Source organism: Macaca nemestrina, chromosome 5, assembly GCF_043159975.1.
Source record: "Macaca nemestrina isolate mMacNem1 chromosome 5, mMacNem.hap1, whole genome shotgun sequence".
NCBI classification, from domain to species: Eukaryota; Metazoa; Chordata; class Mammalia; order Primates; family Cercopithecidae; genus Macaca; species Macaca nemestrina.
The window spans coordinates 122560629-122585843 of NC_092129.1; the positions used below are offsets into that span (position 1 = coordinate 122560629).

Here is a 25215-nt window from a genome sequence, read left to right on the forward strand (position 1 = left end):
TTTTTTTTTAAGACAGAATCTCGCTGTCACCCAGGCTGGAGTGCAGTAGCACGATGATCTTGGCTCACTGAAACCTCTACCTCCTAGGTTCAAGGAATTCTTGTGCCTCAGACTCCAGAGTAGCTGGTATTATAGGTGTGTGCCATCATGCCTGACTACTTTTTGTATTCTTAGTAGAGGTGGGTTTTTGCCATGTTGGCCAGGCTGGTCTCGAACTCCTGACTTGAAGTGATCCACCTGCTTCAGCCTCCCAAAATGCTGGGATTACAGGCATGAGCCACTGTGCCTGGCCAGATTGAATAATTTCTATTGTTTTATCTTCTAGTTTACTTATTCTTTCCTTTGTTCCTTTTATTCTGTTGTTTTCTTTTAAATCATTTTTTTACCTGACTCACCAAACCAAATTCTGCTATTGAGTTCATCCGAGTTTTGTTTCATATATTGTATTTTTTAATTCTAAAATTTTAATTTGATTTTTCTTCATTTTCTTTATCTTCCATTTCTTTACCTAGACTTGATTTCTTTGCTGAGATTAAAAAAAAAAATTGTTCAAGCATGTTCACAATTGCTCATTGAAACATTTTTATGACAACTGCTTTACAATCTGTGTTAGGTAGTTCCATTATCTATGATATCTTTTTTTTACATTCCTTTTGAGATCTCCCTGGTTCTTGGTATGATGAGTGATTTTCAATGGAAACCTGGACATTTTGAATATTGTGTTTTGAGACTCTGGATTTATTGAAACCTATGTTTCAATTGGCTTTTGCTGATAACACTGCAGCAAAGGAAGGGAATACCCCCTTGTTATTGCCAGGTAGTCTGTGAATTGTGGCTCCTAACTAGGCCTCTAATGATACGTCCCACACTGGAAGGAGTATTAGTACCTATCAGAGGCCCAGCTGAGCTGAAGAGTACTGAACTTACAGATGTTAGAGTAGTCAATTAAAGCAACAAGCCAAAATGAAAGTAACAGTCAAGTCTTTAATCACTTCCTGTGTTAGCATAGACAAGACGTTAAAAAAAAAGTGCTGCCTCCTCTGGCTGTTTTGCTCCATGGAATTGTGTCTGGAATTGGTGGCTTCTTGGTTCCTGACTTCAATAATGAAGCCGTGGACCCTTGCGGTGAGTGTTACAGTTCTTAAAGATGGTGCGTCTGGATTTTCTTCCTTCTGGTGGGTTCATGGTCTCGCTGACTTCAGGAATGAAGCTGCAGACCTTCTCCGTGAGTCTTACATCTCTAAAAGGTGGCACGTCTGGAGTTGTTCATTCCTTCCAGTGGGTTCATTGTCTCGCTGGCCTCAGGAATGAAGCTGCAGACCTTCGCGGTGTTACAGCTCACAAAGGCCGAGAGGACCCAGAGTACACAGGAGCAAGTTTTATCCTGAGAGTGAAAAAAACCAAGCTTCCACAGAGTGGAAGGGGACCTCAGCGGGTTACCCCTACTTCCACAGGTCTCCTTTTATTCCCTTATCCGGCCTCACCCACATCCTGCTGATTGGTCCATTTTACAGAGTGCTGATTGGTCCATTTTACAGAGTGCTGATTGGTCCGTTTTGACAGAGTGCTGATTGGTGCGTTTACAAACCTTTAGGTAGACACAGAAGTTCTCCAAGTCCCCACCCGTCCCAAAAGCACAGCAGGTGTCACCTCTCACTGGCACTGGCCGTGGGACTTTGCAGCACCTAGCCTGGGCACTGGGCAGCCCAGAGGGAGCTGGTGCCAGACAACCAAGAGGAAAGGAGGGGAAATGAGAAAGAGACTGAGACCCGCCATCGTGGCGAACGGCCCCGCCAAGAGGGAACAGTCCACGGACAGGACCTAGCCTCCGATCAAGCTCAGCAGGCGCTGGCGCCGGCCGCGCTGAGTGGGGGGCTTGCGGAGGCCCTCTCACCTGGAACCCGCGTCGGTACGCGCAGCCCCGGCTCCCGCTCGCGCCTCTCTCTTCACACTCCCCCCACCCCTACCAGGGGGAGCCGACTCCGGCCTCGGCCAGCCCCAGAGAGGGGCCCTCATAGCAGAGTGGCAGGCTGAAGGGCTCCTCAAGCTCCAGCGCGGCCAGAGCAGACGCGGAGGCCGAGGAGGCAACGAGAGCGAGCGAGGGCTGCTAGCACGTTGTCACCTCTCAGAACGGCACATGAGTTGAGGGCCAGGTGGACCAGCACAGAAGTGGTGGTGTCTCACTGCGGAACAAAAGGCTACTGTAGTTTTATGGGCCCAGGGGGCCGGGGGGATGCAGAAGGGAAAGGACTAGGAGTGAAAAAGTACCAAGTACCTTTTTTGAGAGGGAATTTTGCTGTTTCACCCAGACTGAAGTGAAGAGGCACGATCTCTGCTCACTGCAACCACTGCCCCGCCGGGTTCAAGCAATTCCCCTGCCTCAGCCTCCCGAGTAGCTGAGATTATAGGCACCCACCAACAGGGCCGGCCAATTTTTGTATTTTTTGTAGAGACAGGTTTCACCATGTTGACCAGACTGCTGTCGAACTTCTGAGCTCAGGCATCCGCCTACTTCGGCCTTGCTAAGTGCTGGGATTATAGGCATGAGCCACCGTGCCCGGCCGAATCAAGCACTTAAGGCAGAGTGCAGGAAAATGTCTTCAAGCTTCTTCGGTAAGGATACCTCAAAATGAAGGAGCCTGGGCTTGGAATGCAGATATACATAAAAGCATGGCTGGTCAGGGAGGATTGAATCCTTGGCTCTAATTCCCTTCACAGTTTGCAGTGTATTGGTTGTGCATCAAATCTGGTGTGGGGAGAGCATCTTTCCTCCTTGAGGCCTGCTAGGTAAAGCCTTCGTAATTATCTATGGTTGTGCCTAAAAAAAAAAATCACACATAGGATTTTGACTGCAACCAGGCGCCTTAGTGGTTTATTATAGTAGAGGCTTTTTCATATTCCTCACACTAATGACGACTAAAAACCCTGAACATTGTATGTAAAGCAAACATAAAACTCTGGAAGGTAGAAATAAGAAGGCTGACTGGCTAGGAACCTCAGGACTCAAGGAAAATACGGTTATAAGATCCCTGGATTTTCTTTTTGTCTCTTGTATCCTAGATTTAGAGCTGAAGAAGTCAGTGCTCCTCACTTGGCTTCTACTGACACCATGGCAGGTGTGGCCTCATTGCCTGTGGGTGATAGTGAAAGCCCTGACACTCTGCTGGGCATCCTCTGGCACCACCGCAGTGGGGAAAGGGAAGGTTGCTTCATTACTGCTAGGCTGGGAGTTAAAGTTCCCCTCACGCTATGAAGAGGAAAGTCTAGCTTTCTTTGCTGGCACAGTAGGGGTGGGGCACAACTTTTTCTGTGGGTTTGTTTAGAATAGCTATTTTCTATAAGTTTTCTACCCTGCTAGGCTGCACCTTTCCCGGTTTTTTGGCTAGAAGTAGCTGACTTTTGTGGGGCTTTTTAGTCTATACACATTGGTGTTTCCCAGTTACTGACTTCTTCAGCTCTAAATCTGGAATACATGAGACAAAAAGAAAATCCAGGGATGTCATCACTATATTTTCCCTTGAGTCCTGAGGTTCCTAGCCTGTCCGCCTTCTATCTCCCAGAGTTTTATGTTTGTCTCATTATTTTTTATTTTTATTTTTGATTTGAGATGGAGTCTCACTCTGTCGCCAGGCTGGAGTGCAGTGGTGCAATCCCGGCTCACTGCAACCTCCGCCTCCCGGCTTCAGGAGATTCTCCTGCCTCAGCCTCCCAAGTAGCTGGGACTACAGACGTGCACCACCACGTCCAGCTAATTTTTGTATTTTTAGTAGAGACGGGGTTTCCCTATGTTGGCCAGGATGGTCTCGATCTCTTGACCTCGTGATCCACCCGCCTCGGCCTCCCAAAGTGCTGGGTTTACAGGCATGAGCCACTGCGCCTCTCCTGTTTGTTTTATATATAATGTTTAGGGTTTTTTGTTGACATTAGTGTGAGGAATATGAAAAAGTGTCTACTACATAATTCCAGAAGTCACCGTCTTTTTCTTTGCATTTCTAAAATTTAAACAATCAAATTAATAAAATACTAAAAATTAAATGGAAACATTTATGGGAAAGGCAATTACCCTTATCTCACTTCTGCACACCCTTATCTCACTTCTGCACACGTCTAGTATTGTTTCTTAGAGAAGAACACTGTAATAATGTGTTTCCAGGTATTTGGGGGTTTATCTCCATATAGTTAAATATGGTAATGCACTTGTTCATTATTTTAAAATGTATAACCTCTAAACGTTATTCTGCTGTGTTACAAAATAATTTAATTTGGTTGCGTTGCCCTCGTCTTTATTCTTCTCTCAATCTTATTGGCATATATCATTAATCTTCAGTTCTATGGTTTACCAGTGTAACATCAAGTTACAGTCACATGGTCACTGTATCTATTCATGGGCAGGTCTTCACACTCAGTACTATGGGTCCTCCTTTCCTTTCTTCCACCATTTTCCTCCTCCTTCCATCTGACAACCTCTAAAAGCTACACATTTACTTTACTCTTTTCCCTGCCACACTTTTGCGTAGTTTTATTTTAAAGCAATCTTGGTGTACTCGGTTTATGTGATGCCAGTTTATATGTGTTAAGCCATATAATAGTTAGGGTCCAGATAGGAGACAGAAATCACATCTGCTATTTAAACAGACAGAATCAGAAGAATTAGTAACAAAATATAAAGTTGTTAACCAGGTAACTGAAAGAGTAAAAAGTGAATTCTAATCATCAAGGAGGTAGCAACTATAGGAAGCAGCTATCACCCTTAAGACTGAGAGAATAAAGAGAAGATAGGAGAATTAGTAAAACTTAGAAACTTAGAATCTTAGAGCAAGGGCCCTGAAAAGCTGAAACTCAAACTACAGAGTTGAGGACACTACTTGACTGGTGCTGGTGTGTTGTGGGGCAGGGGTGTGAGTGTGATAAGCCTGGTTTTGCGAATGTTAAAAAAACTGCACACAAGATTCAGCTGCAGCCATGGAAAGGAACTGCTGCAGCTGGGGGAAAGAAGTATTAATGGAATGATTCTCATAGGAATGGGAAGCAGACAAGAAGAAGTACGTCTCTTCTTCCTCCAGCCTGTAGTCTCCCTTCAGCGCCTTCAAGGGTCAGCTGGCAAAGCAGAACTGTGGTTTGCAGGGTGCCAGGTGCAGCATCACAAAACAGGTTAAAGAAGAGGGTATTTTCATGTTGTTTCACATCTGTTTTTGATGAGGACTGTGTATTTTATTTCTTTTCTGTAAATTCAATTTTCATTAAAGTGTGTGTGTATACATATGTATGTACATACACTTTTAAAGTGTGTGTGTGTGTATATATGTATATATATTTCCTTTAAATATCTACTTAGGCCAGGGCCAGTGGCTCATGCCTGCAATCCCAGCACTTTGGGAGGCCGAGGCGGGCAGATCACTTGAGGTCAGGAATTCAAGACCAGCCTGGCCAACATGGTGAAACCCCGTCACTACTAAAAATACAAAAATTAGCTGGGCATGGTAGTGGGTGCCTGTAATCCCATCTATTTTGGAGGCTGAGGCAGGAGAATTGCTGAGGTGGAAGTTGCAGTGAGCCGAGACCGTGCCATTGCACTCCAGCCCCAGCAACAAGAACAAAACTCCGTCTCAAAAAAACAAAAAACAAAAAACAAAAAACAAAAAAAACTACGTATTTTATAAATTGTGTGTACAAAATACGTAAACCACTCTATTTATGAACAGATTCAGTTTATTTTAACCCATATTCAGCTACTCTAAGAATTTTAAATTTCATTTATTAGTGGCAGCCTGAAGGGCGTAAGGAGTGCAAAGAAAGACTGAGTTACTTGAGGTAGGATGCGATACAGGATATCAAAAATATATCTACATATTCATTATTTCTCAGTTTGGCCCTCAATGCCATCTGATGTTTCCTTGGACCATTAACTGCTCACTTCTATAGGGAATGCTTAGTTCAAACATGTATGCCCATGTTGGCAGAAGATTCTTTGTCTTAGGAGCATTTGAGACAGTAGCAATGAATCATGCTGCCTCTAAGTAATTTTTTTTTTTTCAGAGATGAGCCATGGAGCCAACCCTTAGCTAACTATTCTGAAAAAACAAAAAAAAAAAAAAAGGAGAAAAGCATCTTCCTTGGAAATGGAAGGGAAAGATGAAATCTGAGATAAAGATGAAATAATCTAGGTTTATGAGCTTATGAGCTTTCTTCTCAATGGTTAGGAAAATAGGGAATGAGGACATTTTGCTTCATTTTGGATGTTTTATTTTATTTAATCTATTAGATCAAATGAATGGCCTCCTCCCAATGCATACATTTTCCATGTATTTGATGGTATTAGATGAAAGAATAATAAATGCCCAGGTGAATCTAAAGAAAGAGAGTTCACATAACACTACTTACTCAACCTCTATAGGAGTGTGGAAGGAAAATGTGCAAAGTAAAATGCATCAACAATTTAGAACTTTATGAAGTGGCAAAGCGTAATTGATTGAGGAAGCTCTTTGACTTTTAGGCCGTGGAAGTCACTCTAGGTATCTCGAGAAATGGGGATTGATATGGTTAGGCTTTCTATCCCTACCCAAACCTCACCTTGAATTACAGTCCTCATAATCCCCATAATTCCCATGAGTCAAGGGAGAGGCCAGGTAGAAATAATTGGATCATGAGGGCGCTTTCGCCCATGCCATTCTCATGATAGTGAGTTCTTATAAGATTTGATGGTTTTATCAGGGGCTCTTTCCCTTTCCCTTGGCACTTCTCCTTCCTGCTGCCTTGTGAAGAAGGTGCCTTGCTTCTCCTTTGCCTTCCACTGTAATTGTAAGTTTCCTGAGGCCTCTCCAGCCATGCTGAACTGTGAGTCAATTAAACTTTTTTCGTTTATAAATTACCCAGTCTTGGGCAGTTATTTTTATTTTTTATTTTTTGAGATGGAGTCTCCCTCTGTTTCCCAGGCTGGAGTTCAGTGTCACAATCTCAGCTCACTGCAGCTTCTGCCTCTAGGGTTCAAGAGATTCTTCTACCTCAGCTCCTGAGTAGCTGGGATTACAGGTGCATACCAGCACGTCTGGCTAATTTTTGTATTTTTATTAGAGACGGGGTTTCTCCATGTTGCTCAGGCTGGTCTTGAACTCCTGACCTCAGGTGATCCACCTTCCTCAGCCTCCCAAAGTGTTGGAATTACAGGCGTGACCCACTGTGCCCCGTGGGCAGTTCTTTATAACAGTATGAAAACGAACTAATAGGAATATTTTATTTTATTCTTTATTTAAAAAAGTCTCAATTTTTAAATTTTTAAAGTTTTCATTTTTAATTTAATTTAATTTTTTTTTAAAGGGGGTCTGGCTCTGTAGCCCAAACTGGAGTGTAGTGGCATGACCTTGGCTCACTGCAACCTCTGCCTCCTGGTCTCAAACAATCCTTCCATATCAGCCTCCTGAGTAGCTGGGACTACAGGCCCACACCACCACACAAGGCTAATTTTTGTGTATTTTGTAGAAATGGGATTTGGCCCTGTTGCCCAGGCTGGTCTAGAATTCCTGAGCTCAAGGGAACTATCTCTGAAAGTGTTGGAATTACAGGCATGCGCCATTGCACCTAGCACATTTTCTATTTTTTTAAAAAAGCTTTATTAAGGGATAATTGATATACAAAAAGCTGCACATATTTAATGTGTACAATTTTATTAGTTTTTGCATATGCAAACACTGGCAATAGCATTACCATAATCAAGGTAATAGACATATTCAACACCTTCCAAAGTTTCATTGTGTCCCTTTGGGTTTTTTCCCTAAAGAATACATATCTACTCTCTTAAGAATTTTGGAGACTACAACATGATATACATTATGATGTATAGCAGGCTCCTGGAACGTTTTCATCTGACATAACTGAAACTTTATACCTATTTAACGACAGGTTCTCAAGGAAATGGGATATTTTACAGATATATGTGACAACAAAAAGATCAAGGATCTCATAGGATTTCTTGAATGAATAAAGACTAACTTTTTTAAATTAGCACCTCAGGTGCATCAGGCCCTGTGCCAGATAGTTTATACCCAGAAGCTCATTTAACTCTCCTGAAACAAAACAAAACAAAACAAAACAAAATTAAGACAGCATTATTATCCTCATGTCTGAGGCTGAGATATTGTGACTTGATCATAGTTACGAAGCAGGACATGGGAGAGGAAGTGCAGTGTTTGTGATTCCAGTGGCCAGTCTTCTCAACTGGCCCCCTTATATTAATTCCAAGCCTTTAATAACAGCCACTGATACTGAATATATTGGTGAATATGATAGTGAATTCTCTTGCCTCTAGTATTCAAGATAGCCATGGTGATTTAGTTGAACATAAATGAATTATATATATACACGAAAGCTAGTATATATTCTAATAATTACTAACTTTAAAGGATAATCAGAACTCTATTCTGTTTGCACTATCTTATCCTATTAAGGTGAAATCATTTCAGATTATTAAATATGACATTAATGTAGAAATAATTTTATGGCATTTTGCCTTTATACGAAGTAAAAATTATTTGTAAAAAGAGGGATAATCATGTCACAACCTTTATGCAATACATATAGTGGGTGGAAAATGACATTTTAGTTTTAATTAGAATAATTTGAGATTCCTCCTGAGAAGTTTGCCTAAGGTCACAGAACTACGCAGAGATAGAAATACAGCACAGGAATCTCTATTTCTAGCCCAATGATCCACTTAGTTAAAACAGGGCTTATGCTATTCATAAAGCAATGTCATCAGTCACAAATCTAGTTAAGTAAGAGAGGAGTAAAAATTAGATATTAGGAGAAACAACCATTTATGTAATAAATGTCAACCAATCTTTCTTTTTAAACTAATTTCATAATATTATGTATCCATTTCTTAGAAGAAAAGTTTTATAAATTTAGGAAAATAATATAACTATTTTTGATTATCAGTTTCCTTGGTTGGAATGAAATTGCATTTAGAGTTAATTTTGTAAAGCTTCAATGGTGTCTCTAAAATTAGATGTCAAATAATAATAGATTATTATTAATTACACAGATCTCCATGATAATGCATAACCTCTGTAATGTATGGTGTTGCTTTATATTTTATTAATATGAGTGTTCAACACTGGTACTTTAATTCAGAAACTGTTTTTACTTTTTCAGGATTTGTATAATGGTTTATAGGGATTATGATACCCCCTATATTGTTCTCATTTTATTGACTTATTTTAGCAAATGATTTTATGATTAATTTCTCCTTTCTAACTTGCCCTCATTCCTTTTCTTTTCTGTTTTCCTTTTTTCTTTCTTTCTTTCTTTTTTTTTTTTGAGACGGAGTCTTGCTCTGTTGCCCAGGCTGGAGTGCAGTGGCGCGATCTCAGTTTGCATAGGGTTCAAGTGATCCTCCTGCCTCAACCTCCTGAGTAGCTGGGATTACAGGCTTGTGCCACCATGTCCCAGCTAATTTTTGTATTTTTAGTAGAGGCAGGGTTTCACCATGTTGACCAGGCTGGTCTTGAACTCCTGAGCTCAAGTGATCTGCCCACCTCGGCCTCCCAGAGTGCTGGGATTACAGGTGTAAGCCACTTCGCCCAACCTGCCATCATTTCAAGTCTCTAAAAACAATCCTGAAAATTCATTATTTTAAGTTTTTCTCTTTACCTTTAGTATAAGAAGAAATAAAAACTCATTTTATTTCTACTTGTTTTGTTTGCTTACCCAGAAATATTTCTACGTAAGATATTTTATTTTAGAGTTTTTAATTGCCAAATGTTCATTGAACACTTGCACATTGGATGGCGCTTAATTATTTTGGCACAATTTTTTTGTTTCTTTTTTGAGACAGAGTCTCACTCTGTCACCCAGGCTGGAGTGCAGGGGGACCATTTTTGTAGACCCAGAGTCTGACCATGTTGCCTTGGTTAGCTCAAACTCCTGGGCTCAAAGGATCCTCCCTCCTTGGCCTCCCAAAGTACTGGGATTACAGGTGTGAGTTACTATGCCTGGCCTTAGCACAATATTAAGCACTTCATAAGGCCTCAATAAAAGTTCATTTTATTTTTATTACCATTACTAGTGTGAGCAGTGCAATATAACTATAGATCAAAGTCTCTGTCTTCAAGGACAGATCTTAAAATTCAGTAATGGAGGAGAAATGGCATTTAGAAAGAAGAGGACACACAAGCCAAGGCTGCGTCCTAGTGTAACTTATCTCTGATGCCTTTGCCTACTTTCTCCTTATCCGCTATCCCCTTTACTTGATAACTAACAGAACCGAAAACTGAAAGTAACTGGGAGAATTTCTGCATAAATGTTAGCTCACAGTGTAATTCCTGGTGCTTGGGAAAATTCCAAATCATGAATATAGACTTTGACCAAGAGATCTTTGGGACAGTCAATATTATTCTTTAGAGAGCTGGCAAAATTTCTAGTCAATTTTAAGAAGAGGCCCTTGGAGTAATTCTGGAGTCCTGAGGCTACTTCAGAGATGAGATGAACTGTAGTTGTGTGTCTGAAAAATAATCCAGATAACTTTAGGCACAATTTACATTTCCTACTAACTCAATAGGCATCTCTAAAAATCCCCAGGAAATAGTCTGGACTGACATTTCTGGCCTAGCTTTATGCCAAACCTCATTGCTTGGGAATTGGAGAAAAACTGGTTTTACTCTGAGGAAGTGGTATGTTTGGAGCATGAGGCAGTAACCATTTAACAGCATGTGGGGTCATTAAGATTTCATTAGTTTTTTCTGTGCTACCCAAGTCCACCAATTTTGTTTCAACACCTATTAAGTGCCCAATACCATACTAAATACTTGGTTAAAACACATGTCATAGGTTCTTGTCCTTGACTAGCTTAACAATTTCAAAGGAGCAGGTTTTAAACTGTGTTCATTGCACTTTATGGTTCCAAGAAAGAAGCCCCAGAGCCAATACTGGGGTTGGTATAATTTTAGAATTGCACCTAGCACATAATAAATGCCCAAATTGTATTAGCCTTGTGGGTTTACGGTTCAACTGAAAAACTTTTATTGGCTTTATACAGTTGATTTATATTTATATATTGATCTTCTGAATAAGACTTTAGTTGAAAAAAGGTTCTGCTGCTAAACAAAGTTTGAAAAACTAATGATCTCAGGTATCTCATTTCAGAGTCTTATTAAAAGTTAATATAAACATTCCATGAAGACTTTACTCAATTTTATAATATTATAGAGTCCCACTTTTGATTAAATGAATGTCTACAAAAAGTCAAAACATTTTGACAAATATGTATACTTTCCTGAGTTTAGAATGGCCCAATTATAGATAATAGGAAAAAAGACTTAGGCATCAACATTATGATACTTTATATGTGTCAAACCTGTACCCGTTTTTGTGAACATTATAAAAGTTAACACGTATTGAGTGCCAGGTACTATTCTAAATCATTTTAAAATATTTTATGTCATTGTATCTTCATAGCCATATTAAGAGACAGGTACTATTTTATAGATGAGGTAATACCTTATTATTTTATTTTACTTTTTTTTTTTTTTTGAGATGGAGTCTTGTTCTGTTGCCCAGGCTGGAGTGCATAGCGCTATCTTGGCTCACTGCAACCTCCGCTTCCTGGGTTCAAGCAGTTCTCCCTGCCTCAGCCTCCTGAATAGCTGGGATTACAGGCACTCACCACCACGCCCGGCTAATTTTTGTATTTTTAGTAGAGGTGGGGTTTCGCCATGTTGGCCAGGCTGGTCTTGAACTCCTGACCTCAAGTGATCTGCCCACCTCAACCTCCCAAAGTGCTGGGTTTACAGGTGTGAGCCACCACACCTGGCTGAGGTAATACCTAAAGACCATAAATATTTAACATGACCCAAATCATGTAGCAAGAAAGTCTCAGAGTTTGTATAAAAACACAAGGCCATCTGAGCTATTAAGTATTATTATCCCAATTTTATAAATGTGGGAACTGGGATCCAGAATTTTTGTCTTAGATTATACAGCTATAAACGATCAGAGCTGGAATTTAAAATAAGATCATCTGACCCCAAATCTGGTATTTAAGAACTGCCATAATGGTTAGAAATCATTAAAACTTAGCAAAATATAAATTGGTTGTTTCTGACAATTGTGTAAAGTGAATACTTAATCAAGAAGTTTAGATACATGTAAAACTATCTTAAAAAGCCTGAATAGACTGAATAGATTACATTTGGTGGTTATTAATGTATCTAAAGAAAGATTACATTAATCTAAAGAAATATTTAACATCTTTGGTGAGATGTATCCCTAAATATTTCATATATTTATGATATTACGAAAAATATTTTTGGTTGGGCGCAGTGGCTCACACCTATAATCTCAGTGCTTTGGGAGACTGAGGCAGGAATACCACTTGAGAGCAGAAATTTGAGATTAGCCTGGGTAACATAGCATGATCCTGTCTCTACAAAATATTTTAAAAATTAGCTGGGCATGCACCTATAGTCCTAGTTACTTGGGAGGCTGAGGCGGGAGGATCACTTGAGCCCAGGAGTTCGAGACTGCAATGAGCCATTGGATTGCAATGGATTGCACTATTGCACTCCAGCCTGGGCAATAGAGTGAGACTCCATCTCAAAGAAAAACAAATATATTTAAAAATACTTAATCCTGATTATTTGCTGCTAGTATATAGAAATACTTAAAAAAAATTTTTTTTTGTATATTGATCATTGCAATTGACTGAATGTTTATGTCTCCCCCATAAAAGTTAGTTGAAATTCTAACTCCTAAGGTTATGACATTAGGAGATGGGGCCTTTGGTGATCCCCTCATGAATGGTATTAGTGTACTTATAAAAGGGACCCCAGAGAGCTTGTTTGACCCTTTTGTTATATGGAATTCCAGGGAGAAGATGTCCATCTACAAGGAAGTGGTCCCTCACCAGACACTGAATCTGCTGGTATCCTGATCTTGAATTTATCAACCTCCAGAACTGTGAGTAATAAACTGTTGTGTATAACCTACTTGATAGTATTTTTTAATAGAAACCTGAACAGACTAAGATTTCTATCACAAATAGAAATCTTACTAAGCTTACATATTAGTTCTAGATTTTTTTTGGTAGATTCCATATATTAATATTATCTATTTCTTTTTGAGTAAACTTTGGTAATTCGTATTTTTTGAGGAAATTTAAGTTAACACATTTGTATCAAAGTGTCCGTGATTGCATTTTAAGTTGTACATAATTTATCTATTGCTATGTAATAAATTACCACAAACTTAGTGGCTTAAAGCACACATTTATTATCTCTGTTTCTGAGCATCTCCTAGGAGTCTGGGCATGGCTTAGCTAGGTCCTTCGCTTAGGGTCTCACAGGCTGCAATTAAAGTGTCATCTAGGACTGGATTCTTATTAGGGAAATATATTCCTCCAAGCTCTAATGGGTTGTTGGCAAAATTCATTTCCTTGTGGTTGTAGGACTCATGGCAGCTTGCTTCTTAAAAGCCAGCAATGGAGAGAGAGAGAGAGAGAGAGAGAGAGAGAAAGAGAGAGACTAGCAAGTCTCTCATGTAATCTGATACATGTAAACACGTATATCTCATTGCCTTCACCACTGTGGGGCCTGGCAAGCATAAAATCTACAGGATAGGTTGGCAGGCTGGGGAGCCAGGAAATAGTTGATATTGCAGCTTGATTCTGAAGGCAGTTTGGAAATAAAATTTCTTATTTTTGGGGGTACCTCAGTTTTTTCCTAAGACCTTCAGTTGACTGGATGAGCCCCACCCACATTATGGAGGGTAATCTGCTTTATCAAAAGTCTACTTATTTAAATGTTAATCTCATCTTTAAAAAAAACAAAAAACCCTTCATAGCTACATTTAGGTTGGCGTTTGCCCAAATATCTAGGTACTATGGCCTAGTCAAGTTGACACATGAGATTTATCGTCACATCACCCAGCTAATTTCCAGATTGCTCAATTATTAACTTCTCATTTCCAATGACCTGTCTGCTCCAATTATATATCTATTCCAAAATTACATTCAGAGCCTGAAAATCACCAGGCAGGATCTACTCCAAAGTCACTAATTCAAATAGTCCACTTCCTGACCAAAGTCCCTTATTATTTCAGCTTATGTGTTCAAGTACTTTTATGGTAAAAGTTTTTAGAAGAGATAAGAATCTTCAGGCCCTTGATTCTTACTCTTTCCTCTATCAGTCAGGGCTCTTCCTTATCTATCTTGGATGTCATGGTCAAGTTCTTAAATTACTCTCTTGTAAAAATATTAAACATTATTTTTCTATCTTTCCATCATATCTTCTTGGTGAAAGCAACATGGGGTGAATCCACATATTTTCTCCAAGCTTGCTTCTGGCTATCTGAAAACTACTGGAGAAAAGACACAAGAGTGCAGAATTCACTAAGAATTTATGTTCAACAGGCTCAATGGTTTTCAGTTGCCTGACAGCTATGTATTTCGTTCATTAGCTAAATTTCTCACTTTAAATTGACTAAAAAAAATACACTCTCATCAAACTTCCACATCCACCTTCACCTTGTCACTCTCATAGTATTTTTTCACCTCCTACGTCTTCAAGAAAACAAGAGCTCCTCTACAGCTAGCAGCAAGAGTTCTAGTTGCTGCTCACGCCTTCATGCTTAGCAGTAGTAATGGCTGCTTACAGTTGCTCGTCACTGGGAGTTTTACTCCTCCTTGTCAGTTGCCTTAATCCCTTTTCACATGTTGGTAAGTACTACCTTCATTAAGCTTTCTTTGATTAAACCTTTGGGTGTGCCATCTATTTACTTATGTAACCCTGACCAATAGAAAATCTTAAATCAGCCTTTTGCCCTGTCATCATCACTGTATGCTCCAGTTGCATACATTTTAACACAGACTTCTCTAGAGCTAAACCAGATATTAGGCCAAAGGTGAAAGACGTGGCACAATTTTCACCTACATGCCCATGGCTGATATTATAGATCATGGCATGTATTCCTACTGATCCTTCCCGCTTACAGCTAGGCAATTCATGAATAGATTGGTTTAAATTTTGCCTTTTGCAAGTTGCATTCTTCCAAAGTAGTTTGCTTTTTACATAACCTCAAAATTTTCTGCCCTTGTCATTCTTAGTTTGATTAATGGACATGTTGTGATAGTTATAAACTTGTTATTTTTGTATTTATTAATTATTCACTTTTGAATTAACCTGTACCTTAGTTTTGTAACTAATTGCTTTTTTTTTTTTTTTTTTTTTGAGACACATTTTTGTTCTGTTGCCCGGGCTGGAGTGCAGTGGCATGATCATGGCTCATTGCAGCCTTGACTTCCTGGATTCAAGTAATCCTCCTACCTTAACCTCCCAAGAAGCTGGGACCACAGGCATGTGCCACCATGCCCAGCAATTTTTTTTTTTTTAATTTTTGGCAAAGATGAGGTCTCTCTATGTTACCCAGGCTGGTTTGAAATCCTGTGCTTAAACTGGTTTTATAACTAAGTTTTAATAATTGGAGAACTCTGAGTTTATCCTTGTGCATAAGAAGGACATAGGTATAGAAAAATTTATTGAATTTGCTTATGACAGGTTGGTATAAAAGTCCGATTACATTATAATAATGGGCTTATCAAATATGTATTAATATTGAATTATTATTTTTTTTAAACACAGTCTTGCTCTTGTCGCCCAGGCTAGAGTGCAATGGCACCATTTCAGCTTGTTGCAACCTCCACCTCTTGGATTCAAGTGATTCTCCTGCATCAGCCTCTCAAGTAGCTGGGATTACAGGCGCCCATCACCATGCCCAGCTAATTTTGTATTTTTAGTAGAAACAGGATTTCACCGTGTTGTCCAGGCTGGTCTCGAACTCCTGACCTCAGGTGATCCACCCGCCTCAGCCTCCCAAAGTGCTGGGATTACAGGCATGAGCCACTACTCTCGGCTGGAATTTATGTTTTATTGTACATAATATTTATTTTTTGGATGATTGGGTAACAATGATGCCAGTTTGATGCAATCTCCATATGAAATGCCCCCAAACACAGTATCATTACCTTAAAGATTAGTAGAGATATGCATGTATTTACATTGCAACATTTACAGAAACCACATTTAGAAGACAGAGCATGCATACATTCATGTGGAGTCCTTGACTGTATTTCATCTTACATTAAGCCAGGAGGATGTCTACGGTTATCTAGCGAGCTGGCCTGCTCATTAAATGTCCTGGAGGTGCATTTTATCCATCTTTTGGTAGGACCTCTGCTATATTCCTACCTGTGTCCCTCCCACTTTCCTAGACTCCTGAAGAAGTTTACAGCTTATAAGAAAATGTTCTTGCCCTTCTGTTAACAGTGCACCTGCCCAGTAGACCAGATGCCCAGGGGTCCTGCCCCTGCCAACCAAGTTTTCTCATTTACCAGGCTTGAAGTTGAGGCTGTCTTCAGTGACATCAATACAAATGTCTCTGTCATTATTTACTTGTTTCATGGACTTGATTCAACTAACATGTATTTATTACCCTTTATATGCCAGGCCATCTTCGTGATACTGAATATTAAAAGATAAACAAAATGAGGACTATTTTTGCAATAAATTTGAAGTCTATATCAAAATTATGTAGAAACACATTAACAGAGAATTAAGTCTATGTTAAGAACAAGAAAACCCTAAAAGTAATTTAGTGTATTGGGAGGCTGAAATGGGAAGATCACTTGAGGCCAGGAGCTCAAGACCAATCAGTCTGGGCAACATAGCCAGACTGTATCTCTACAAAATAAAATAAATAAATAAATAAATAAATAAATAAATAAAGCTGGGTGTGATGGCATGCACCTGTAGTCCCTGCTACACAAGAGACTGAGGTGAGAGGATTCCTTGAGCTCAGGAATTTAAGGCTGCAGTGAGCTACGACTGTGCCACCGTATTCCAGCCTGGATGACAGAGAGAGATTCCATCACTAAAAAATAGAAAATAATGGCTGGGCACAGTGACTCATGTCTGTAATTCCAGCACTTTGGGAGGCTGAGGCAGGTAGATCACCTGAGGTCAGGAGTTCGAGATCAGCCTGCCCAACATGGTGAAACCCCATCTCTACTGAAAATACAACAAGTAGCTGGGCGTGGTGGCAGGCACCTGTAATCCCAGCTACTTGGGAGGCTGACGCAGGAGAATAGCTTGAACCTGGGAGGCGGAGGTTGCAGTGAGCCAAGATCGTACCACTGTACTCCAGCCTGGGTGACAAGAGCGAAACTCCATCTCCAAAAAAAAAAAAAAAAAAAAAAAAAAAAAAATTTGATACTGTCATGTGTTGCTAAATGATGCAGCTATATTCTGAGAAATGTGTCATTAGGTGATTTCATTGTATGAAAATCATAGAGTGTATTTACACAAACCTAGATGCTATAGCTTGCTACACACCTAGGCTATAAGGTATAACATATTGCTCCGAGGTTACAAACCTGTATAGCACATTACTGTACTGAATACTATAGGCAATGGTAACACAATGATAAATATCTGTGTATCCAAGCATAGAAGAGGTACAGTAAAAATATGGTGTAAAATATTTTTAAAAAATGAAGCCATGTGCGATAACTCATGTTTGTAATCCCATCACCTTGGGAGTCTGAGGCAGAAGGACTGCTGGAGCCTAGGAGCTTGAGACCAGCCTCGACAAGATGGGGAGACCCTATCTCTACAAAAGTTTTTGAAAACTAGCCATGTGTCATGCCATGTACTTGTGATCTCATCTACTTGGGAGGCTGAAGTCTGAGGATCGCTTGAGCCCAGGAGGTTCAGGCTGCAATGAGTAGTGATCTTGCCACTGCACTTTAGCTTGGGTAACAGGAGCAAAACCCTATCTCAAAAGAAAAAAATGTATATTAAAAAAAATGGTACCATGAATGGAGCTTGCAAAAAGGCAAGTTTTTCTGGGTAAGTCAGTGAGTGAGTGGTGAGTGAATGTGAAAGTCTAAGATATTACTGTACACTACTGTAGATTTTATACACATTGCACATTTAGGCTATACTAACTTTATTTTTCAAAATTATTCTTCCTTCAATAATAAATTAACCTGAGCTTACTATAACTTTTTTACTTTATCAACTTTATAATTTTTTCAAATTTTTTACTCTTTTGTAATAACACTTAGCTTAAAACACAAACACATTGTACAGTCAAACAAAAATATTTTCTTTCTTTATATCCTTATTCTAAAAGCTTTTTTTCTATTTTTACATGTATTTTTTACTTTTAAAGCATTTTTGTTAAAAACTAAGACATAAGTACACACATTACCCTAAACCTATACAGGGTCAGGGTCATTGATATCATTGGCTTCCTCCTCCACAGTTTTTCCCATTTCAAGATCTTCAAGGGCAATAACACACATAGAGCTGTCTGTCATCTCCTGTGATGACAATGCCTTCTTCTGGAATACATCCTGAAGGACCTGCCTGAATCTGTTTTACAGTTAACTTTTTTCTTTAATAAATAGTATACTCTAAAATAACAATTAAAAATATAATATAGTAAATATATAAATAAGTAACATTTATTATCATCAAGTTTTATGTACTGTACATAATTGTACATACTATAATTTTATATGACTGGCAATGCAGTAGGTTTGTTCACACCAGTATCCCTACCAACATGCGAGTAATGTGTTGCCTTGCAACATTATGACAGCTATGATATCGCTAGGCAATAAATTTTTTTCAGCTTCATTATAATCTTTTCTTTCTTGCTTTCTTTTCGTTGTCGTCGTCTTCTTCTTTCTTTCTTTTTTTTTTTTTTTTTTTTTTTGTGAGACACAGTTTTACTCTGTTGCCCAGGCTGGAGTGCAGTGGCATGATCTTGGCTCATTTCAACCTCTGCCTCCCAGGTTGAAGTGATTCTCATGCCTCAGCCTTCAGAGTAGCTGGGATTACAGGTGTAATTACAGGCATAATTACAGGTGTGCCACCATGTCCAGCTAATTTTTGTATTTTTAGTAGAGATGGGGTTTCACCATGTTGGCTAGGTTGGTCTCAAAAACTTCTGACCTCAAGTGATCCAGCCTCCTTGGCCTCCCAAAGTGCTGGGATTACAGGTGTGAGCCACCACACCCAGCCCATAATCTTTTTTTTTTTTTTCTATTAACAAGTCTTCTCACTTTTATTTTCCATTTATCATGCTCATTTTTGTCAGAATCATAGCCTGCTTCTTTAAAATTGACAACCAAGATTCACTGGCAAACATCCTTTGTCCTTGGACCATATAATCCCAGCTTTTGCCCTTATGTGGGGTTTTTTTTTCCTCCCAAGCCCACAAGTTTCCTGGAGCCAACTTTTGCAGCTCAAAATTGTTCACATGATTTTATACTTTATGGCTTTGAGCCATGTACACTTGTACAATGTTGTTTTGCCACTTTCCATTTTATGTGGGGATTATTTCCTCCCGGAATACTCCTTTTGTATTAGCCAAAGGAGTGAAAGTTTGTGTTGATTTCTTAGATGGTGCATGGAGGGTTGTGGACATATTTGAGACACAGAGATGGACAGATGGCAAGATGAAGTTGTCTTTTGAGATAAGAGGATTGAGCTCTGAAATGCCCAGGGTCCAATCAGCCTCAGGTGTAATTCTCCCTTCGTGCTTCCATAGGCCAAGAGTAGCTTGGGTGGGGGATGCAGAGCCTGCTAATGTATAAGGTAAGACCAGCCAAAGGCTAATGTCTGGGGGGTGTGGGGGGTGCTCCCAGATCAGGCATTCTCTTCCTCAGATGGGGATTCTGGCCTCCAGAGGAGGTGCTTGGTGAGGGCCCAGCCCTCACCAGCTACTCACATCACCTGCAGCAGCACCTGCCTGTCACTCAGCACTTTTAACAGGTGAGAACACCCCTTCCGCCATAGACACACTTGGTATTATCACTGAATCCTCCACCCACCACAGTCCCCATCCAGACATCTTGCCTCCCTCATCACTTACCCTAATATTTGGCACCCACTTCACACTCGCCCTCTTCCAACAAGCCTCAGCCCCCTGATTCTGCAGCTCCTGAGGTCCTGTCATTCCCCCCACTTTGCAGAACCAGCCCCTCCACCCCAGCAGGAGACTCCAGCTGGAAGAGGAACCTTCTGAGCCGCCAAGGGAGGGGCAAATCTAAAGGGGAGCACCAATATTGAAAGCAGGAGCCACAACTGATGGGGATAAGGGTCCCCAAACTCCAGAGCAGCCTGGCCAGGGCTGGGGCTCTCAGGCAAGTACCTAAGACTGCCCATCATCACCCAGAACACCTCCTCTGAGTCCTGAGGATGAGGGGGATCTATGGGCAAAAGAAGCTATAGGCAGCAGCATCTTGAGGTCTAGAGAACAACTGGATTTGTTGAGTGAGATTCTGGACAGTTGGAGTGTTGGAGCCAAGAGTGCAGGCAGCCTGAGACCAGGCCAGAGTTTAAACTGCTGTCACAGAGGGGACCTAGACAGTTGATTCATCCTGGTGGATGCCCTGCCTCCTCCCCAAGGTTTACCTGAATGGTCTATCCAACTTGCCAACCCCTCTGCCATCTAAAGGTCAACAACTTGCCTATCTCTCCACCCTGCCCAGCCCAACATACCAGGAAGAGCAAGATAGCAACTAGACAATGAGAAACTGCCAGAGGAGCTTCAGCCCCTGTCCCTGCCTGCAGACCTGCCGTCTCTGCAAAATACCTCATCTGTGGATGCTACAAGCTCCTCCTCAAGGAATCTCAAGTCCTAGCTGTCCTAGAGGCTGACCAAGAAGTCATTTCTCCATCTCAGTCCTCAATAGCTCCTGCAGACCCAAGTAGTGGAGGGGACCCCGAACACTCTCCTCTCACAGAGTCCTTAATCCTTTATCCCTCCCCTCCCTACAAGGCAGCCAAAGATTCTAGAGCCCAGGTGAGCTCCAGTTCCAGGCTCTCCACTGTGCCCACCCAGCCCAGCCCTCCAGAAAGCCCCCAAATTCCAGCCCCCACAAAATCCAACTTTGATATTGCCCAGACAGCCCAGCCTCTTGATCCTTCCCCAGATTCTAGTTCTCCAGAGAACCCCAGAGCCCAGCCTCCCAAGGTCCTGCTAGTAGAGCACACTCACCTCCAGTCACTGGAAGAACTGGGAGGCCTGAATTCTGTCACCCACAAGCAACCAGCAAGAGCCCCAGGCCAGGAGCCAGCCCCCAGAGTGGCTGATCTGAAGTGCTTTGACAGTTAAGGATCAAGGGTCAGGAGGAGACTCCTGTCCTTCAATAAAGCCACAAGAGTCAGAAGCTGGTTTTTCCTGGTGAATTTCTCTAAGGCCCTTTCTCTGGAGGGGAACACAACCTACCCACCTCTCACCCTCCAAGGGCAGCCTCTTTAACTGGCTCCTAGAAGGGAGTTCCAGGAAGCCCCCCAATACTCTAGGATCCTTACAGCCTTACAATTCCTCTGCATTTGTGTCTTCCATCTTGGCTAATGCCTCCACCAGCTCAAAAACAAACAAACTTTATTATACTTCACTATTCATTTTATATAAGTGTATAAAAAGTTAGCAGCCCTACCCTCCGTTGCCCTCAGGAGCAGTCTTTGAAACACCTTCTTCCCTGCTCTTCTTAAGAACTGGGTGGATCTGATTGCCCAGAGAGGGCTCTACCTTTCCCCAAGGTCACACAGCCATGAAGTGGGACAAATGGGGGAGAGGGGAACTAGATGGGCAGGCAGCCCCACAGCCCCACACTTTTCTTCTTGGAGTCCTGAGGGACCTAGGCCTCAACTGCATGGGAGAACTGAAAGAAAGGAGAGGGAGTTGTCAGGCCTGCAGTGCACACAGAGGGAAGATGGTTCTACAAGCGAGGAGGTGGATCCCTAGCCCTGACACCCTCAGCTGCAGGCACAGCCAAGTGCCTGCCAGGCGGGTGCCCCCAGCCCCTCCTGCAAGTCCTTCTGAGCTGTCAGAGGTGGTAGCAGCTGCTGTATACAGGAAGCCAGCACCCGGCAGTCCTGGGCAGTGGCAGTGGCTGCAGTGGGCCCTAGTGTTACCAGAAAGGAGTCCTGATCCGGACCCCAAGAGAGAGTTCTTGGATCTCGTGCAAAAAAGAATTCAAGGCAAATCCATTGAGTAAAGTGAAAGCAAGTTCATTAAGAAAGTAAAGGAATAAAGAATGGCTATGCCATAGGCAGGGCAGCCCCTAGGGCTGGTGGTTATCTTTACGGTTATTTCTTGATTATATGCTAAATGAGGGGTGGATTATTCATGAGTTTTCCAGGAAAGGGGTGGGCAATTCCCCTGGAACTGAGGGTTTCTCCCCCTTTTAAACCATACAGAGTAACTTCCTGACATTACCATGGCATTTGTAAGCCATAGTGATGCTAGTGGGAGTGTCTTTTAGCATGCCAATGCATTATAAATGCATTATAACTAGCATATCATGAGCCGTGAGGACCACCAGAGGTCACTTTCATCTCCATCTTGGTTTGGTGGGTTTTGGCCAGCTTCTTTACTGCAACCTGTTTTATTATTAATTATTATTATTATTATTGTTGAGACAGAGTCTCGCTCCGTTGCCCAGGCTGGAGTGCAGTGGTGTGATCTCGGTTCACTGCAACCTCCGCCTCCTGGTTTCAAGTGATTCTCTTGCCTCAGCCTCCTGAGTAGCTGGGATTACAGGCACCCACCATGCTCAGCTAATTATTATATTTTCACTAGAGACGGGTTTCACCATATTGGCCAGGCTGTTCTTAAACTCCTGACCTCAGGTGATCTGCCCACCTCAGCCTCCCATAGTGCTGGGATTACAGGTGTGAGCCGCTGCGCCCAGTTGCAACCTGTTTTATTTTGCAAGGTCTTTGTGACCTGCATCTTTTGTGGACCTCCTATCTCATCCTGTGACTTAGAATACCTAACCTCATGGGAATGCAGCCCAGTAGATCTCAGCTTCATTTTGAAGCGGCTACATTGTCTGCGGTATATACCCGGGGTTTGTTATCTGGTGCCAGGAAAATTTAGGACACAGACACACATGAGGAGTTTAGGAGCAAAGGTTTAATAGGCAGAAGAAAAGAAAATAAAACAGCTCTGTCTGTTGAGAGAGAGGGAACTTCTGAGAAGAAAGACCTGCCAGCAGTGGATGGGCCAGACTTTATAGTCAGGTTTGAGGAGGCAGTGTTTGATTTACATAAGGCTCACAGATTGGTTCGATCAGGTATGATGTTTTCATAGTGCTTGTGGTAAGGCTGGTTGCCCCCATCCTAATCTTATTGTGCAAATGGGCTTTCCAGTTAACCAGCGCCATCTTGTCTGCTCCTTACTGTACAGAAGAAGGGAAGATGGGCCAGGTGCAGTGGCTCAAGCCTGTAATCTCAGCACTTTGGGAGGCTGAGGCATGTAGATCACTTGAGGCCAAGAGTTCGAGACCAGCCTGACCAACATAGTGAAACCCCGTCTCTACTAAAAATACAAAAAAAAATCAGCCGGGCTTTGTGGCGCACACCTGTAATCTCAGCTACAGGTGGGGGAGGAGAGGCTGAGACAGAATAGCATGAACCCAGGAGGTAGAGGTTGTGGTGTGCCAAGATGGCGCCACTGCACTCCAGCCTGGACGACAGAGTGAGACTCCATCTCAAAAAAAAAAAAAAAAAAAAAAAAACAAGGGAAGATGGAGCCACCATATTGAACATGATTGGCACAACTGCCAATCTGTGTCTGCAGCTCGATTTTACAGGCTGCGCTTCGTTAGAAAGAAAAAGTAATTTGGGGCTGCTTTTCATTAAAAGGACAACCTTCCCGAAGACTTCCGTACCCTCATTATCTGCCTAAGTACTTTCTTCTTAACTCGTTTATCAATTTTACGCAGCCCCTATTCAAGATGGAGTCACTTTGGTTCAAAGGCCTCTGACACCAGTGTTCAGATGAGCTGCTACTCCTCCAGAGGCAACTTGAAGTTGAGGGTCTGTGGTACATGGGCACCCACCTGTTCCTTGCTGCTGGGCGGGTAGGTTTCCGCCTCCATCTGTGCTTCTTCCGAAGCTTCTGCACTGGTAGTTCCAGCCCCACAACCAGGAGCAGGGTGGTCAGGATGGAGAAGTCCACATGATAGCAGTAATGCCCCTGAGACAGGGCCCCACTGGAGCTAGACCTGGTGGGCATAATAGTGCTGCTCTCATTTACAGAAGGGGCCCCTGCTGTGGAGGTTTGTCTCAAGGCTGGGCCTCAGCAGGCCCGCAGCAAAGGCAGGCCCAGGGCCAGGAGCAGCCCCAAGGCCAGGGTTCGCCATGGGCTGGGTGTCTGGTTGGCAGCACTGAGGAAGGGGCTTCTAACACTGTGCCCCTCCTACTGCATATCAGGACCGGAGTACCTGTGGCAGGGCACCTGGCCTGGGTGTCTTTGACCTCTCTCAGATTTCTGGTCCATGCCCCTCCTCTATTATAAATCTTATGGGACCACTGTTTTATATGTGGTCCATTGTTGACCAAAATGTTGTTATACAGTACTTGAATATAATTACTTGGAATTTTGGGATGGAGGATGAAACCAACATTATTGTTTTATAATTTTTAAAAATAAACGTTCGTATCATTGATTCCTCTAAAGAAGACTTACATTGGAGAGGAGACCATGTCGCTCTGTGCGTACACCCGTGCCCATTGTCCTTCCATGTCCAAAGACCTCATCTATGAACGACAGCTGAGTGTTTCTCTGCTCCTAGGGCCATTATGCTTTACATCATGTGACTCCTGCTTTCCTGGGTCAGCTGACTCAGTTCAAGGATTAACCTTTGAGACAAAGATAGCTAAAACCCTAGCTATCAGCCCATGAAGTGTTACTAAACTCTGCCCAGCAAGAATGGTCAATATTGGATGTTGACTAACCATAAAGCAGATCTCCCTTGGGAGTTTGGAGGGAAACTTAAGTGAGCAGAAACTAGAGACACATTGAGGTTTCAGAAGTCACAAGACAGTAAAAGCTAACACAGACCTTGAGTTGGAGAGAAGACAAGTGGAGAGAATAGTTTTGGAGGATACAGAGTTACAAGCAGAGACTGAAATCAACCCACTTACAAGTTGGGAATCCTTGTCATAGAAAGCTGCAGAAGTTTACTGCTGAATGGATCTTTGCAGATGTTGCTGTTGAGTGGAAGAGCTGCTATCAGTCCTCTGCATTGTGTGTTCTCAATGAGCTCCAGTTCCAGCTGCCCGCTGAGTAGTTGCTAAGACACAACCTCTTGGTTCTTACTTCCCTTCCGTATCTTTAGACCTACACCAACTAAGATAACTTGAA

General features: G+C 41.8%; 1 pseudogene; it reads left to right on the forward strand.

Moving 5' to 3' along the window:
- The first annotated feature begins 1147 nt into the window (after window positions 1–1147).
- LOC105479563 (DENN domain-containing protein 1C-like) lies at window positions 1148–21173 on the forward strand (annotated as a pseudogene).
- The last annotated feature ends 4042 nt before the right edge of the window (window positions 21174–25215 follow it).